At 31.7% G+C, this 16,325-nt stretch overlaps 1 protein-coding gene and 1 long non-coding RNA gene across 3 annotated transcripts in view; one reads left to right on the top strand and one right to left on the bottom strand.

Annotated features, from left to right (window-relative positions):
* Positions 1 to 14,359, bottom strand: part of Lar (tyrosine-protein phosphatase Lar) — a 781,775-nt gene extending 767,416 nt beyond the window's left edge. For both annotated transcript variants that reach the window (XM_070107010.1, XM_070107011.1), the window contains exon 1: positions 14,230 to 14,359. The gene's annotated coding sequence lies outside the window, so the exon portion shown is untranslated. The remainder of the gene's footprint in view (positions 1 to 14,229) is intronic.
* LOC138855987 (uncharacterized) lies at positions 12,337 to 13,921 on the top strand. Its single transcript, XR_011395128.1, has 3 exons — positions 12,337 to 12,450; positions 12,969 to 13,096; positions 13,162 to 13,921. It is a non-coding gene; the product is annotated as an uncharacterized lncRNA (long non-coding RNA).
* Positions 14,360 to 16,325: the final 1,966 nt, after the last annotated feature.

The following is a 16,325-nucleotide window of genomic DNA, read 5'->3' as shown; positions in this document are numbered from 1 at the left end:
TAAAAAATAGTCCAGCGGTGTTATATCACATGGTCTTGGATGCCACGACACCGGCTCACGACGCGAGGTAATGCGCACATCAAAAGTTTCCTTAAATAGATTGATTATTTTACTGTGTATATGGCGAACACTTCTTGTTGAAACCAAAGGTCATTCACATCAACATCCTCCAATCGATTCAACAGCCCTGTAAAATCTGGCATATTATGATCTTTGGCGCGTGCTCAACCAATACCGAGTTAATAATCACAAAACGGTCTGAGAAGTTTGGTTAGAAGGAAATCTTATCGTAGCCATACAGATAACCCGATTGCACTTATACAATGTGTGATACCGATTACCAGAACCAACTACGGGTGAAATCATGGGCTTTTACTATAACTTATATATTTGAGTCCTCGACATATTTATTGTCAAACACAAACCACATGATTTTAGGACAAAATGTAAGCACAATTTCGTCTTTAATGTTAACACAAAGCGGTGCTTTAACAAACTTTTCGAATCTTATTATATGTGGTTTTCTATTTGAGTGTTTGTTTGTGTGTGTGTGTGTGAGTGGACGACTGAGCGTAGGCGAGTGCTCGAAAGTTCAACAGGAAGTGCACTGAAAGCGTTGGCTTTACACAATCGACTTGGCAAATGCATACAACGTTTATATAAATGTATGTATGGATTCGCATACGTATGTATGAGTATGTATTTGTATATCTGCTTTACAAAGCAAACGCTATTGTGCGTTATTGTTGTTCTACCAGCACGTGTATTTGTTGTTATTATGCCCATCACTCGTTGCAGCGCTTCGTAAACAAAGCACAAAAGAAGCTGCCAAGAAGCAAGCAAAGCGACAGCAAAAGCTAGTAGCTCCATCAGCAGCAGCAGCGGCAGTAAACAATGAAAATTATTGAACTCAGGCAAACATGTGAGAGTCACAGCAACTCTCAGGCATCCGCACTCGAGCATATGCATTTCCAAATACGAAACTCAAAAACACAATTTATACATATGAATGTGTTGTACCGTTACAGCATGCGCATACGTGTGTATGTGTGTGTATATGTGTGTTTTGTCGCAGAAAGTCAAACAACCTGAATAGACGAATGGCTGGCTGGAGAAGAACGTGATGAAAGCAAGTCAAGTTGAGTGAAGTCAAGTCAACCAGCTAGCGTCTGAAAGTCCTGAAAGTCATGGTAGCGAAAATCTCGAAGTTTAACAAGATTTCGACAACTCAACTTCGGCGCAAGCAGCACAGCAACACAGCAGCAAATAGGGAGTAACATAGAAACAAAGCGAGCTAAGAAAGTTAGCCAATTCAAGAATAACCATAAAAAACAACGTGTATGTGTGTGGAAGCAAGTAAACAATATACAATACAAATACAATTACAACAAAAATAAGAACAACTAAATATAACAACCATGATTCGAAGTACAATAGCTATATGTACACATATATATATTTACTGTATATAATGGTGAACTGCTGCTTGCTCTGCCTTTTATTTTTATTTACGTTTGCCTTGCATCGTTTAAGATTTGTCATGGTAATAAGCCTGTACATATTTATGTACATATATGGATAACCGAGGGCTGTTTGCTAAATCCATAACTTCTCGAACACGACATATTGCTAAGAAAACGTTTTAGTTCTTGGTCTTCTTGTGGCTTCAGGGGCGGGGTGGTTGAGCCTGAGGTAACCCACTTCTTTCATATTCCAACAGCGGTTGAACCATGGCAACCAATATCAAAATTTCGACTGAGTTCGCGCTTTTCTAATATATCTTTTAAAATTCATTAGCCATTTCAAAATGATAAAAATCGAGTACGAGCGTTCATTTCTAATTTAAAAGTCAGAGAACAGACTATATGTGGATTGAAAGTGGCTAACTACCATTTATTTATACCGGGGTTGCTCAGAAAGTAACTATTTAGAGTCTTTTTCGTTCACAATGACATTACTGCTATTGATCTTGTCTTTCAACAAATAAATATAATTTTTTAAATACCAATATCTGAAATGGGGTGGAGTGAAATTTGTAGATTATAAAATCTAGAGGCATCTAGAGGCGGCCCACTCACTTTAAAAGTAAATTTTAGTAAACTTAACCCGAAATTTTCCTTAAAAGTGCCACCTCTAGATGTTAAAAATTTTTTTTTTTTCAAATATATTTTTTTTTTAAATTTTTTTTTTTTATAATCTACAAACTACACCCTCAGACTAAGCAAAAAACATTTTTTGGCAAACTTTGTTTGTGTAGGGTTGGCAGGAAATGGTACTAAGAGTTGCTTTCCTACGGCCAAACTTATAATTCGGACCTGTAGTGCCAATAACTGGATCGTCTGCAGGAAGCAATCGCCCAGTAGTTGGCAACTTACGAAAACAAGAGCTTAATTGTGTTCCATCAGAACAGCGCCAGGCCACACACTTTGATAGTGCCTCGCCGTAAGCTCCATAACGTGTTTGGGATGTTTTTTTTTTTTTGCATCCATATTATAGTTTGGACCTGGCATCAAGTGACTACTATCTGTTCTTGTCTATGGCATATGATTTTGCTGCTGAAAAATTTGCCTCAACAGAAGTTTGTGAAAATCAACTAAAACTGTTTTTTGACGAAACCGACGAGGGTTTTCATGGAAGAGGTATTATGAAATTACCTTCAAAATGACGAACAAACGGTAATTTGATCTATATTTGATCACTCTAACACTACAACATAAAACCTTTCATTTAACACAAAGATGATTGATTTCTTTTTACCAGACTTTATGTGTATATACTATATCTATATTTATGTAGCGCGTATGTTTAGTCTAACTGGTTATATTTCTCATTTCATTTTATATTCAGATTCTTTATTTCCGCTATTCCTTAGCGCTCGAACACACTCTTGAATTTTTTCATATGTGAAACAACTTCGGGAAGTTACTGGTTTGCAGGAAGAAGCGCAACACCACGATACCTAGAGAAGCGAGAAATGCAGTTTCTTGGCACAAATTTCTAGAGGTTTCAACTCCCTAGAATTTTTTGTGGAATTATTTGAAAGTTCTCGCCCTTATATCGTAGACAATTGTTATTCGTACTGAGTTCTTGAACTAACTAAGAAATTTGAATGCGAAGAGAAGGTGATGCCTGGTTAAGGTTGTGTTCTTAAAACTATTTCAAATATTTGCTAATTAAATAGGAGCACAATATTCGGTATATTAACATTAAAATGTTGAAATTTAACAATTTTTAAATGGTTCTTTTTTTTAAATTTTTTTTTTTTAATGTAGACATAACAGATATAGAGCCCCAAACTCCGCCCATCGCTGACTATTCATGTCGTTCAAAGTATTTTAATCGCGTGTTTTCAATAGTATTATAGTTATGTCAAAGTTTCAGCACGATTCTGATAAAATTATAAAAGATCTTCGAAATCTGTAAATGGTTACTGATTCACAAAACATGTTTAGACACGAGTTTTTTTGGAAATTTTATTTTTCGATTTTTGACAGTCTTTTGCCGATTGAAAAACATTGCTGCCTTTTTGTCGAATTTTCAAATAATCAAAAAAGCTTGTGTCTAGTTATATCCGAGGTTATGAGCATTCAAAAAACACAATTTTTTTTTTGGTTTCAAGGTTTTGAAACTGAAATCTACTGCCAAGAAGTCGACTACGTCGCACCGGCAGTGGCGCCTCTATCAGGAGCATAGTTTAGAAAAAACGATTGCTTGTTTTTTCTTTATCCAAGTGTATAAATTTATTAATGAAATAATAAAATGTGTAAATATGGTTTTTTTGCAAACCATCATCAAAATATGCTCAAAATTCGAAGGCGAATGTAGATGACGACTTTAGGGTAGTTAAAGTTAAATTCAGTAACTTAATAAGCCTGTTGAGAATTGCACAGAATTTGGCTATATGAATGAACAAAGATGAATAATACTTGCATAATCGAGATCTGCTCTTCGTTTCTATTTATCAGTGATTACATTCTAACTATTGAGAATTGGTAGTGTTTCGGCGAAGTCAATAAAAAATAAATTATAAGAAGCAAATATGAAGACTTTGGTATTTTAAACCTCAATTTTATACTTCTCTAAGGTACGCTTTATTTTCTACATTGAAAATAATGTGATGGCAACATGCTGTTCAATGAATTGATGTTAGGCATGTTGAAGTCATTGCATATTTTTACCTTATCGGATGGCTCATATATCCAACTAAAAAGCAGTACGCTTGGTACTACGCAAGTTATAATATTTGAATATAATTCTTTAATATATAAACACAAAATTTAAAATAAATATATGTATTTTTCTTACTTACTGTATCTTTCCATTAAACTTCCAGCTTCATTTTGCACATTTCAGTTGGTGTCAGTAACATTTTGTGACATTTTAATGTGAATATTTCAACATTGACAACAGTAGTGACAGTGACACTCAGTCGGACGTGAGTGGTAAAAAAACAAAATATATTAAAAATGCAATGAAATGCAAACGAAAATGCGGTGCGGTGAGTAGAGGACTAAGAAGAAATAGGACAATTTTATAATTTTTCGAATTTTATTAATACAGAGAACTATTTCAAAGTATGCTAGAGACAGCAATATTCTTAATTATAGGGAGTTTTAATTCTTAAATATGGTTTCTGTGAGATTAAATGCAACTCAAAAAGAAAAATTTGAAGCAATGTTTTAACATATTTTTCATACAAGCTGATACATGCGAGTACATACATATATATATATATATAATATTATAGTATTTGAAATTTTTTCCTCCAGAGATTCTCTCGAAAGGTCGCTTACGATATTAGCTACATATCAACCTACGCCTTATGCATATCAAAATTGCCATAAAAACAATAGGCTTCACATCAAGAACAAAATAAAAACACATCAGAACAGATACATACATACCTATATGCAACAAAAGTACGATAAAATTCCCATACATATACTCGTACATATAGCCGTACTACATAGCCATTCTACAAAAAAGCATTCGTGCCTTCCTTAACAATATATCTACATTTATGGTACAGCGTGTTGTTAAGTAATATTATTTGACACTTCAACAGCAAAATAAAAGGAAAAAACCACAGACAACGGCAGAAGAAATGTTACTATGTGTGGTATATGTATATGTATAAATGTAAATACATTTCTAAGTGTCTAGCAGACTCTGGCGTAACAAGAGACGACAAATCACAGACTGAATTAGCAATGGCGCAGCATTAACGGAATACATATTGAAGAGACATAGACTGACAAGCATACATACTTATGTCTATGAGTGGGTAAGTGTAATAAGAGCAGAGAGGTTAACAAAGAAGCATCAATACTGTTGTGGGTGAGCATAATTGTTTGCCTTTCTCATTTAAGATTACACAAGCAACAATCGTGGTAAGCTTCTCATTACATGGCATATAGTCAAGCTGTTACAGTAGTGACAGTTTAAATGGAACAATTAAGTTGTACAAAATATAATACATATATCAAGAAGCATAAATTAAGCAAAATGTTTAATTAAATAACTATGGGCTTTAGCAAATGACATCGTTTAATTTTTTATAATAGAAATTGAAAAAATATTCACATATATGTAGTATATTACAATTAAGTGGAAACTACTATATATCCATTAAAAAAAGTTTAGCAACCCAAAAATACTAGCTCATATTCTTATGTTTAAAAATCGTACCGCTTTTTGAATAAAAAATATATATTAAAAAAAAAATCTAAATAGTTGTAAAGTTAGGGCCCTTAAAGTTAGTTTAAAGATTATAAAAATTTCTGATTCAAACATATATATAGATAATGATTAGTTCTTTTTGAATTCAATTAAATTTTATCAATGCTTCTCAGGCTAAAATACATATAGATAAACCAATAAATATATGTACATATATATATATACCATATTATCAAATTTGACCCGGACTAGTCCATTTTATCTGCGGATAAAATTTGTTCCTTATTCACTTAGTGTTTATTTGGCAAATGTTACTTACGGCGCCAGCAGTTTGTCTGGCGATCTTAACTATGGTGATCGTCATGTTGGCATCAGAGAGATTGCAGAGAATCTCAACATTTCTTATGGAACGACTCAATATATATTGGTTAATGTTTTGGGTATGAAACCTGTCAATGTTGGACTAGTACTAAAAGAGCTGAATCTGAAGATCATACATTCATGAAGCACATTTTTACGTGCGTGACGTCAAAACTTCAACTCCAATAATCTTGCAAATGGCGCTCCAAAAATTAACCGAAACCGGAAAAACAAAAATTCGTTAAAAACACCGCCGTTCCAGCCGGAGCTTATAACAATTGTATGTACATATATAAAACGTTGGCATGCTTATATGGGCTCAGAAGCCTATATAGATGGCGATAATAAAGTTTGTATTAAAATATTGTAGGTGAACTTTTTTTAATCAGTCCGGGTTAAATTTAATTAGCTGATACCAAATCTACTAAAATTAAATACAAATTCCTTTACCAAACGTCTAAAAAAAGTTTTGTTTTGAATTGAGATCGATTAGATGTTATCTATGCTTCACAGATGAAAATACGTATCGATAAGAAAATAAAAACAAATATGTACAGAAATATATATGTATACAATGGACCATTATCATATCAGTTAAGAAACGATACGAACTCATTGAGTCTACGAGAGTAAATAAATCTAGAAATCTGGTAAGACTGCATTCAGACGAGGAGCATTTTGTCGCTCATTATCGAAAAAAATTTCTATTGGTGTCACTCATTGCGTCAACACGAGTGTGACAACTTGAGTTGGAAAATTTGCTGCATTTTCCTTTTTTATCTAACATTCTCAAATTCTTGTACGCTTCATGTACACGGTGAAAAAAAATTTGGTTGATCAACTAGTTTTTATCCTTACTCACCCTTTTCTAAAACATTTGTTTTATATACATATATCATATATATTTCCATACTACATACAAAAAATAACATTTGAATTTTCTAATATATTCAAAACCAATGCCGAATTACGTAGCAACGATTTTTACGAACAAAAGTCTTACAAAGAGTGCTACCCGATCAGGAGCGGCACGGTCTCTTCATCTTTTCACGTCGTCGCCTCACCTACAAAAATTCGTTTGGGCGTAAAAGTCTTATGCAAATTTTATCAAAATAAATTTTTGTTGCCAACTAAATCTTCAACCAATATTTCAGAATTTTAAGAAAATCTACAGATGTTAATAATTTTCCATTTATAATAGGAAAGCAAGTGAAAAAAATTATCGACTCAATTCTTCTTAACTTCCGAAAGCCTTAATTTTACTAAAGAACAAGTGGACGAAGTTAACATTAAGTGCTTGGTCAGAGAGAGAAACGTTAACCAAGCTGATTTGAACGAAAATTGCTTAATTTTTTTCCTGATGCATTATAGCTCATTTATTGAAAAGAGATTACAGCTTCGATTGGCCAAACAATTAGTGTAAATGCGATAAACCTTATTAAGATAGAAGAGCAAGCTCTTCACTTTAATGAGGTATCTGTACTAAATCTATACTATCTATTTTCTCTATTTTTATCTAGTTACTTTGCTGTACCTTTCATATGTAAATTTCTTAAAAGATAGCAAGAAATTGGAGAATTGAGAATACGAATCGACTGCACAAATAAGGTAATAACCTTAGGTAGTGATAATCCTAAAGTATCATATGATATGATATTCGTTAAAAAAAGTTGAAGTATTGAAAAGATCAGGTGGTAAGAAGCGAAATATTACGGTAAAACGATTTGATCGACAAGTTTGAGTGTCAGCTATATACTATAGTAGTCTCATAACGCCGGTTAAGACAAATGAACAACTTCTCGGGGAAATAAGAAGATGTGTAAAATTTCAGATCGATATCTCAAAAACGCATGGCATGGCTAAATCGACTCAGCTCGTCATGCTGATCACTTAGATATATATTTTATAGCAGCTGCAATTTTCCTTAAGAATGTAAAAAGAGATAATATTTTAAGCAGCCACATCGTCTTATTACTCGATTTTTACGAGAAAGAGATAAAGACCTAAAAATGACAATCGATGCTCAGAAAACATTAGACAGAAATTAAATATCATTGAAAACGAATAATTTTAAAAGCTACCGCACAACATCTAAAACTCACTCGTCACATCTGATTTTATTGGAAAACTCAACGCTGTCAAGCTAAAATGTCATACACTAATTAACACCCACATAGGGAATTGCGCCTTAAATATTTTTTTCTTATTTACGCATTCATTAAGAATGATTTTGTTTTTTTTTTTTTGATTGAACTTTTTTCGGTCATCACTCACTTTCTGTACGCCCTACATAGTTCATTATGACCTGCGCCAGATGTAATTGAGTTTTATATTCATTACTTGACATGAAGCTACCCGTTGAAAGCGCACTCATGCCAACTATAGTGGAACAATAGGGACGACCTGATGGTGATACTAAAACCCCATGCAGACACAATGTAATGACTTTGGTAATTACAAAAAACAAAAAACAAGAATAAGAAAACAAGAACTTACAAAAAAAAAAAAAAAAATAACAACAAAAATAAAAAATAAGCGCACAGCAATAACAATGTAAACAAAATAAATGATGTAAAGAAAAGTAATAAAGACAAGCTAACCATGACGTTGCAATGCCTGTGAAATTATTGGTCAACAGTTGTGAGGTTGAGTTAGCGAAGAGTGTGTAAAAGAAAAATTTTGGAAACAGCAAAGGACAATAGCGTATTTAACAAATGAACACATGCAAGAATGTTGTTGAGAGTCTGTGAGAATGATAGTAGTGTTGAGAAGTCGACTGTTAGTCAGAAGAATTCACAATAAAGTCACGACCACAGCCACACCACTTCGTTGATGATGATGATGTTGGGTGATGTGACCAAGGAGAGAGAGCAGAACTCGCAGAAGATGAAGCAGTCAAAATGCATTGTTGACTGCACTGACGACAATTACGTCTATGACAACCTAAAAACATGGATACGAAGCGGAAACTGTCAAAAATGACGTACGACTGCGACGCTTGGGCAAAGTTTTGTGGCAAACGACAGGTGTCAAAGAGTGTTGATGTTAATAGCTTGTGGTGGCATTATGTCAATCAGTGTTTTATGTTTGTTTACATATATTATTATTAATGCGGTGACGGTAATTATTTCTATAGTCGATATGCCTTTTGTAGCGGTTTGATTGATTAATGCGGTGTTAATTTAATTTTACAATTACTAGTGTCTAAATATATTTATACATACATACATATGTAAATATATACAAAACCATAAGACAAAGAGTAAAATACGAGAGAATTTCGGTTAAGAAAGTGGTAACCAAAACTTTTTATACCGTACTAATCTACTATAGGGTTGCCACCAATTATTTAATATGAGCTGTAGACAATTATTTAATACTCAAAAATTCGAAGACAAATGATATAATAATTTGGTGTTAGTAATATTTAGTTCATATTTAATAGAAATATTAAAAAAAGGTTGCCAGATGTTTTTTTTTGAAGAAAATGTATGCTATGAAAAATATACGAACATAATATATAATTCTGAAAAACTTCTATAAATAATTTAGTGCCAGTGCTCCCATATTTTGACCACAAAAGTATTCTTTCTGAATTATAGGGTTGCCAGATGCCTTTTTTTTTTTGAAGAACATGTACTCTTTGTCTGTAAGAAACTAAATGCTTCCAAAATTCAAAAAAAAACTTATTAAAATTTCTAAAACATAGTTTACTTCTAGTGTTGCCATATGCTTTTTTTAAGAAAATATTTAGGTTTATTATGGAAATCAAAAAAAAACTTAAAGTAAAAGAAATGTGTTTATTTCACAATATATTTAAAAGGTTTCGATCACAAAAATATTTAATTCTGAATTATAGGGTTGCCAGATGCTTGCTTGTTTTTTTTTTTGAAGAACATGTATGTTATGGAAAATATACAAGCTGTAATTAACTAAATGTTTCAAAAATCCAAATAAAAAATTCTGAAAATATATAAAAAATAGTTGAGTGTCAATGTTGCCATATGTTTATTTTTGAAAATTATGTGTAGTATGAAAATCAAAAGAAATACTATTTCTATAAAGACTATTTTTTAGTTCACAATATATTTCAAAATTGTATCATAAAAATATCGAATTTTGAATAAATTACCTCATACATTTTTTTAACTAATTAAATAATAAGAAAGCAAAGAAACGAGCACATCGTTCTCGTGTTCCACAAACAACTAAGAAAGCAAAAATTTTGAAATAAACTTAATAGGCTGGTCATATAAATGTTTATTAGACTTTGATTTATATAATATATATTATGAGATAAAAAATATTTATAAGACGATACGTAAATTTTCTGTATTGGCACACAGGTTTTTAAAACAGAATATAAAAGTTAAAAAAAAAACTTTGTTACATATTTAAATTATGAAAAAAAATATAAGGTTATGAACTGTGACAAATATATAAATAATATACTTCAAAACAAAACCTTAGCAAAAACTTCCAAAGACGCATAAAATGTTATTGCAAGGGTTCAACGTGGTCACCAACCAGCTGCGGTAATGGTTTGGTGGGGAATCTCCTGAAAAAGCGTTACACTTCTGTGAAAAGAGCGTTAAAACTGGGGCGAAAGTGCAACAGCGGGTTGTTTTAGAAGGCGTAGCAAATAAGTTAAGCATTACTCTCTTCGAGGAAGAGTATTGATGATTGACCGTCTAGAAATCTAGATTTGAATCCACTGGACTACAGTTTGTGGACAGAATTGAAGAACATGGTCTGTCGAATACCTCACAGAAATTTGTGAGTTTCAAAAGATCTTTGGTTGGATCAACATCAATAACAATAGAAACTCTGCTTGTTGCTATGGTCGAATCGTTTGAGGATTTGTAAGAAAACAAAAGATAACCATTATGCTTTAAATTATACATATGGTAAAAGGAAACTATTTTTTTCTAAGAATACACACAAGCTATGTTCATTCTAAGATCAACAAGAACAGCTTAAGGAGTTGCAGCAATACTAAAACACTACATCAAGATGGGGTGATAAAAATTATAATAGCTACTAATTTTTATAGCAATTAATTCTTTAAAAAAATTTGGAAAACGATTAAGAAGTTTTAGTTTTCATGGAGTATATAAGGCTGTTCACAAGTAGCCAGTTCCTTATTTAATCCTATTTGATTAATAAAGTAGTGCCAAGCCTTTATTTATATTAAAACTATATATTTTGGTAACATGGTTCCCTCTTATAATTATAGAAGATGTTATACAGTACTCTTTTGTGTAAAAATCGCCCCGAATCGAGTCTCATTGAGTAGATATAAAAAGTTTCATAGTTTGGTACAACAATTGGGATTACCAACATGCGATCTTGCCTCAAATAAATGAATATGATCGATAAAGACAATTGAGGTAATTGACGATGGATCAAATTGCGTGCTCGTCTTTCGTTGATCAAAAAATGAAGTCATAAAAGTAAAAGTATTGAAAGTCAAAAATACTATTTAGTTACTGAATAGCACATATCGAACCGAGTATATTCTTAGAACTATGAACTGAATCTTCAACTAAAGCTTCTCACTCTCTCCAACTGCTCTTAAGATCAACCGCCGTGCGGTAAAAAAAACTGTTACTTACTTTAGTTGTAGTTACAGATGTATCTGGCATTGCACCACGAAAGTTAATTAACTGTATGCAAACCAATCTCTACATATTTCTCTTCATGCCATTTTCCTAAATGATCTCATCTAAAAACTTAAGTTTGTTCCACATCTCCCACTTGCACACTTTTGCCAAACCCACTTTGTAAGATTTTCGCAAAAACAAATTACGCATTTCTAAATGTGCTTAAAACTAAACTTAAAACACTACTAACGCGTTCGTTATAACTTTTGAAATTTAATTTACACCATTAAAATGGTTTAGTTGTAAAGGAATTGCCGCTTGTACTTGGTTGTAGTCGGTTCATAGTTGGTTGTTTGTTGGCGGTGTTGTTATGTCATGTTGTGATGCATTGCGTTTTGTCGTTTAGCAACACTGGTTTCGTCGTGCCGGATGACATTAGCTAAGTTAGAGTGCAGACATTACAAATTTAGACACATTCTACAGTTACGGTTATAAATACATACAAATGTATGTATAGAAATGGTTATGTAATATGAATAACTTGGGATAAGCGATTTTATATGTACTTATAACATCGTGGCTGCTTGAAGCAGTGTCATTGCTTCCGTCGTTGATGCTGTAAGTACTTTAAGAATATATTATGATGTCTAAGGCAAAATTAACAAATTTTTCTTTCAATGAGTATTAGTTAATAAAGTCTTATGTTTTGCCCAACTGTCCACTGTCCCACTATATTTGTATGATATCGGGATGTTTTATATAGTATTACCTTGGCAAATGCAAAGCCGAGAGAAACGCTATGTATTAGGTAGGATCAGTGGTGCGTGCTATATTATGTGCTTCTAAAACCGGTAGCAACCATTAACAAAAAAGGCTACTAATAACAATTCATCAAATTCAAGTGAGCGATTGCCGAAAAATAGATGGAATTTGCGACTAAACACTAGACAATAATTTTCCATCATGACAACGCTCGGCATCATTTCGCAAGACCGGTTAAAAACCATTTGGAAAACAGCGGTTGGGAAGTTTTGCCTCACACGCCTAATAGATCAGACCTCGCCTCTTCTGACTTCCATTTGTTCTGGTCGATGCAGAACGTTCTCACAGGAATACGGTTCACATCAAAACAGCGTACAAAAAATTGGCTTGATTCATTCTTAGCCGAAAAGCCGGCGCAGTTCTTTTACAGAATCCACAAATTGCCAGAAAGATGGGAAAATGTTATTTGCTTGCATAATTTGGGCAAAGCAATAATAATATTTTATAAAAACGCACGGATATAGTTATAGATCCAATATGTATTTATTGTAATAATTTTTGCAGGAAAGTCGCAGGGTACAGAAAGGTGTTCAAACAGGGACATTCTGGGACTCTCTCATTCTTTTTTCTCTGCTCAAGTACTGACGAAGCTGGAGAAGTGGCCTGTACATTATTCAATAGGTGAACATGTGGTAAGGCATGAAGAATCATGTTATTGATCTTTACTAATAAACTAATATTAAACGTGATATTTAAGGCTAAGTTTCGTCAATGTAAGAAAAGCTTTTCGAATTGGTTCAATAAACTGGTATTTATATTGATATTTGGACATAAGTCGGTATTCGGTAACAGCACTATAAAATCTAAGAATTAATAAAGCTAAATAGGATTTACTACATTGACTGTCTTATCAAATTTGACTCGAACACCTCTGTAAGTGACGATAACATCGAAAATGTTAAAAATTGTGTATTTGAAAATCGTCGTATTGGCCGCAGTGAGATAGCAGGAGATCTGAACAACACTTATGTGTCGACTCAACACATTTTGCTTAATGTTTTGGGTATGAAGCGTGTCAACACTAGAGTTGCACCGAAAGACCTCAATCTTTTGCAAACAAGACGTCCGATATAGGTGTCAAGAGAAATGCTTGACAACTTAGTTGAGGACCTTATATTCATCAAACACATCATTTCTGGTGACGTGACGTGGGTTTATGAAACTACTTGGCCGCTTTGAGGCAATACCAGCATAAGTGTGCTCGATTTTTGGGCCAAACACGTAACGAGAATCATTGCTCAGCTCATCTCTGTGTCTTCTTGTGTTTTCAAAATTGAAAAATCCGCTCCGTAGAATACGCCATGAGTCAATTGAAGCTATTCAAGGTCATTCGCCGAAGGCTCTTCTAGCCGAGCTTTATAGTAAGTGTATGGAAAATTGAATTAAGATTTGGTATTGGCTCAAAGGGAGCCTATTTTGAAGGCGATAATAAAGATTTGTATTAAAATACCCGAAAATGTTTTTTGTTTGTCAATCTGGTTCAAGTTTGATCAGATGGTATATTTTAAAATTTTCATTGATGTTATTTTAATCGTCGTAAACTTCATTTCTATATAAGGGGTTTAGCAGAGAAGCAACACTTAACATGAATGTGTGTGTTCAAGTTTATATTGTTTTTTCTTTCTTACATTTTTATTATTTATTTGAGACATTATTTGAAAACAAAATTTATTATATATCTTATGTATATGTATTTATACTGATATACATCGTATAAGTTAAGAGGATAATTACATAAATGCAAAACTTTATATATTTCACTTACCAGTTAGGAATTGCAGTTAGTCCTACACAATTTGTGCCCTCTCTCTCTCCTCTCTCTCTCTTTGTATTCAATTCATGCGTTGGGTAATTTGATACACTAAATATTTTATTAAATATTGATAATTATTTTTTAAATATGCTAAGCGCACATATTCCTTAATATATATAATATCTTTTACTTAAAAGCACTCTAGTTATATGCTGAATGGTCAGCCTTGTAAAATTATGCACTTATATATCTGCATAAAAAATATAATATTTAAGAAAAATTTCACTTGATATTTTTTGATTCCATTTTATTATAGTATTTACAGATGTATGCCTCTGTATTTCACTTTACTATAATTTAATAGTTGTACTTATAGTATTTTTGTTTTGATTTGTTCGTTTATAACTTTTTGTGGTTTTTTGCTTCTACTTTTTCGATTTGTAGTAATTTTTGTACATATTTTGTAAATGTTTCGAAGACTTTTTGGTAGTGAGTTTTGTTGCAGCTATTTTCTTGATAAGATTTGCTCGCGGTGTCTATAGTTTGTTGAGTGGGCAAGCTATCGTATATTTTTGCCTCTTAAATTTCTTACGAATTTCTTTATTTTTTTTTGGTTTTTTTTTTGTAATTCCTCGTTAGTCAATAGTTTTGCTGAACTCTCACCTGTTTGGTTTTAGTTTATAACAGTTGTTTATATTTTTCTTTCAAAGTTTTTGGTATTCTCTGAAGTGCTTGTACACATATAACCACTTCCTAGTCCTTTTATATTATTATTAATTTTTCGGTTTGTTTCTTTGCTTATTTTGAAACAAGGAATTCTTTAACAATTTTGTTAAAACTGTGCATATGTTTTTGCATTTGATTTTAGTTTTTGATTTATGTTGTAGTTTTTGGTATACACTTATCGCGCTTTAAAAATGCCGTGCATTTTTTGATTTTCTTTCTATTTATATCGACTATTGCCGAGGCAGTTCAAGTATACTGAAAAGTATTGACTTTCAAGTATGCTTTGTTATTTTTATTTTTTTTTTAAATAAACTAGTTTTTTTTCACTTGAAAATTCTGATTTTTCTATTTATCGTGTAAATTATCTTTTAATAATTTTTTCTATTTATTATTTAATAATTTTTATTGTGTTGCAGATTTGCTTAAACTTTTCTATATATCCTTGAATCTCTTGATTTATTATTTTGTATTTTAGTTTGAAAACACTTAATCACTAAGTATCTGTTCTAAATAATTATATGTTTTGAAAAATATTTCTTTATTTTTGGATCTTCCTCGATGTGTTGTTATTGAGTTAATACAGTTTCCAGTTGCTTTTTATTTAATTGTAGTAAATTTTTTGTGTTAATGCGTTAAATGGACACGATTTGAATTTGTATATGTTGTTTTTTCAAAAATTTGAAATTTATTCCATTTTGTAATTTGTTGAAGACATTTTGATTTATGTTGATTTTTTGAAAAATTCTGCCTTTTTGTTTTAAAAATCTGAAGCTTTTATTATCTATTAAAATTTTTATATATTATTGTTGTTTATCTTTGTGTTTGGAAAATTTGGAAAATCAGGTTTTGTATGAATAGATTTAATATTTAAAATTTGTAATATTTGAATGCTCTGGTTTTATAGTTTGATTTGCTCATAATTTGGTTTATTATTTAATATAAATGTTGCTTTATATTGTAGAATAGAATTGTTGCTTCTAAATTAAAATTTAATTTTTTTTGCTGTATTTTCAGTTTTTAACTTTTTAATGATTTCGCTGTACTGTTATAATGAAGTCTCTGTTCTTTGTTTTGAAATGCGGTTCTTTATAATGTTAAAAAATTAATTTAATTTAATTATTTAAATTTTAATGTATTTCTTCTATAGCTTTGATATCAGTTGCGGCAGATTTCCAGATATGATTTTGAAATTATAATTTTTTCAAACTTTTAGCAAAATATTGCAACTTGTTTTTATTTTAAAATTTTCACTTTTCACTTAAATCTTTAAACTCTTACTAAAACCATCAAACTTTTTTTCTTATAATTTTTTTTGTAACTCTTGTTTAAAGAAATATTTTTTTTTGCTTTCAACTTTTGAATTTTATTTCATTATTTTAAGT

The sequence above is a fragment of the Bactrocera oleae genome, chromosome 3, assembly GCF_042242935.1.
Source record: "Bactrocera oleae isolate idBacOlea1 chromosome 3, idBacOlea1, whole genome shotgun sequence".
Lineage (NCBI taxonomy): Eukaryota > Metazoa > Arthropoda > Insecta > Diptera > Tephritidae > Bactrocera > Bactrocera oleae.
This window is presented reverse-complemented; position numbering and strand designations above follow the sequence as displayed.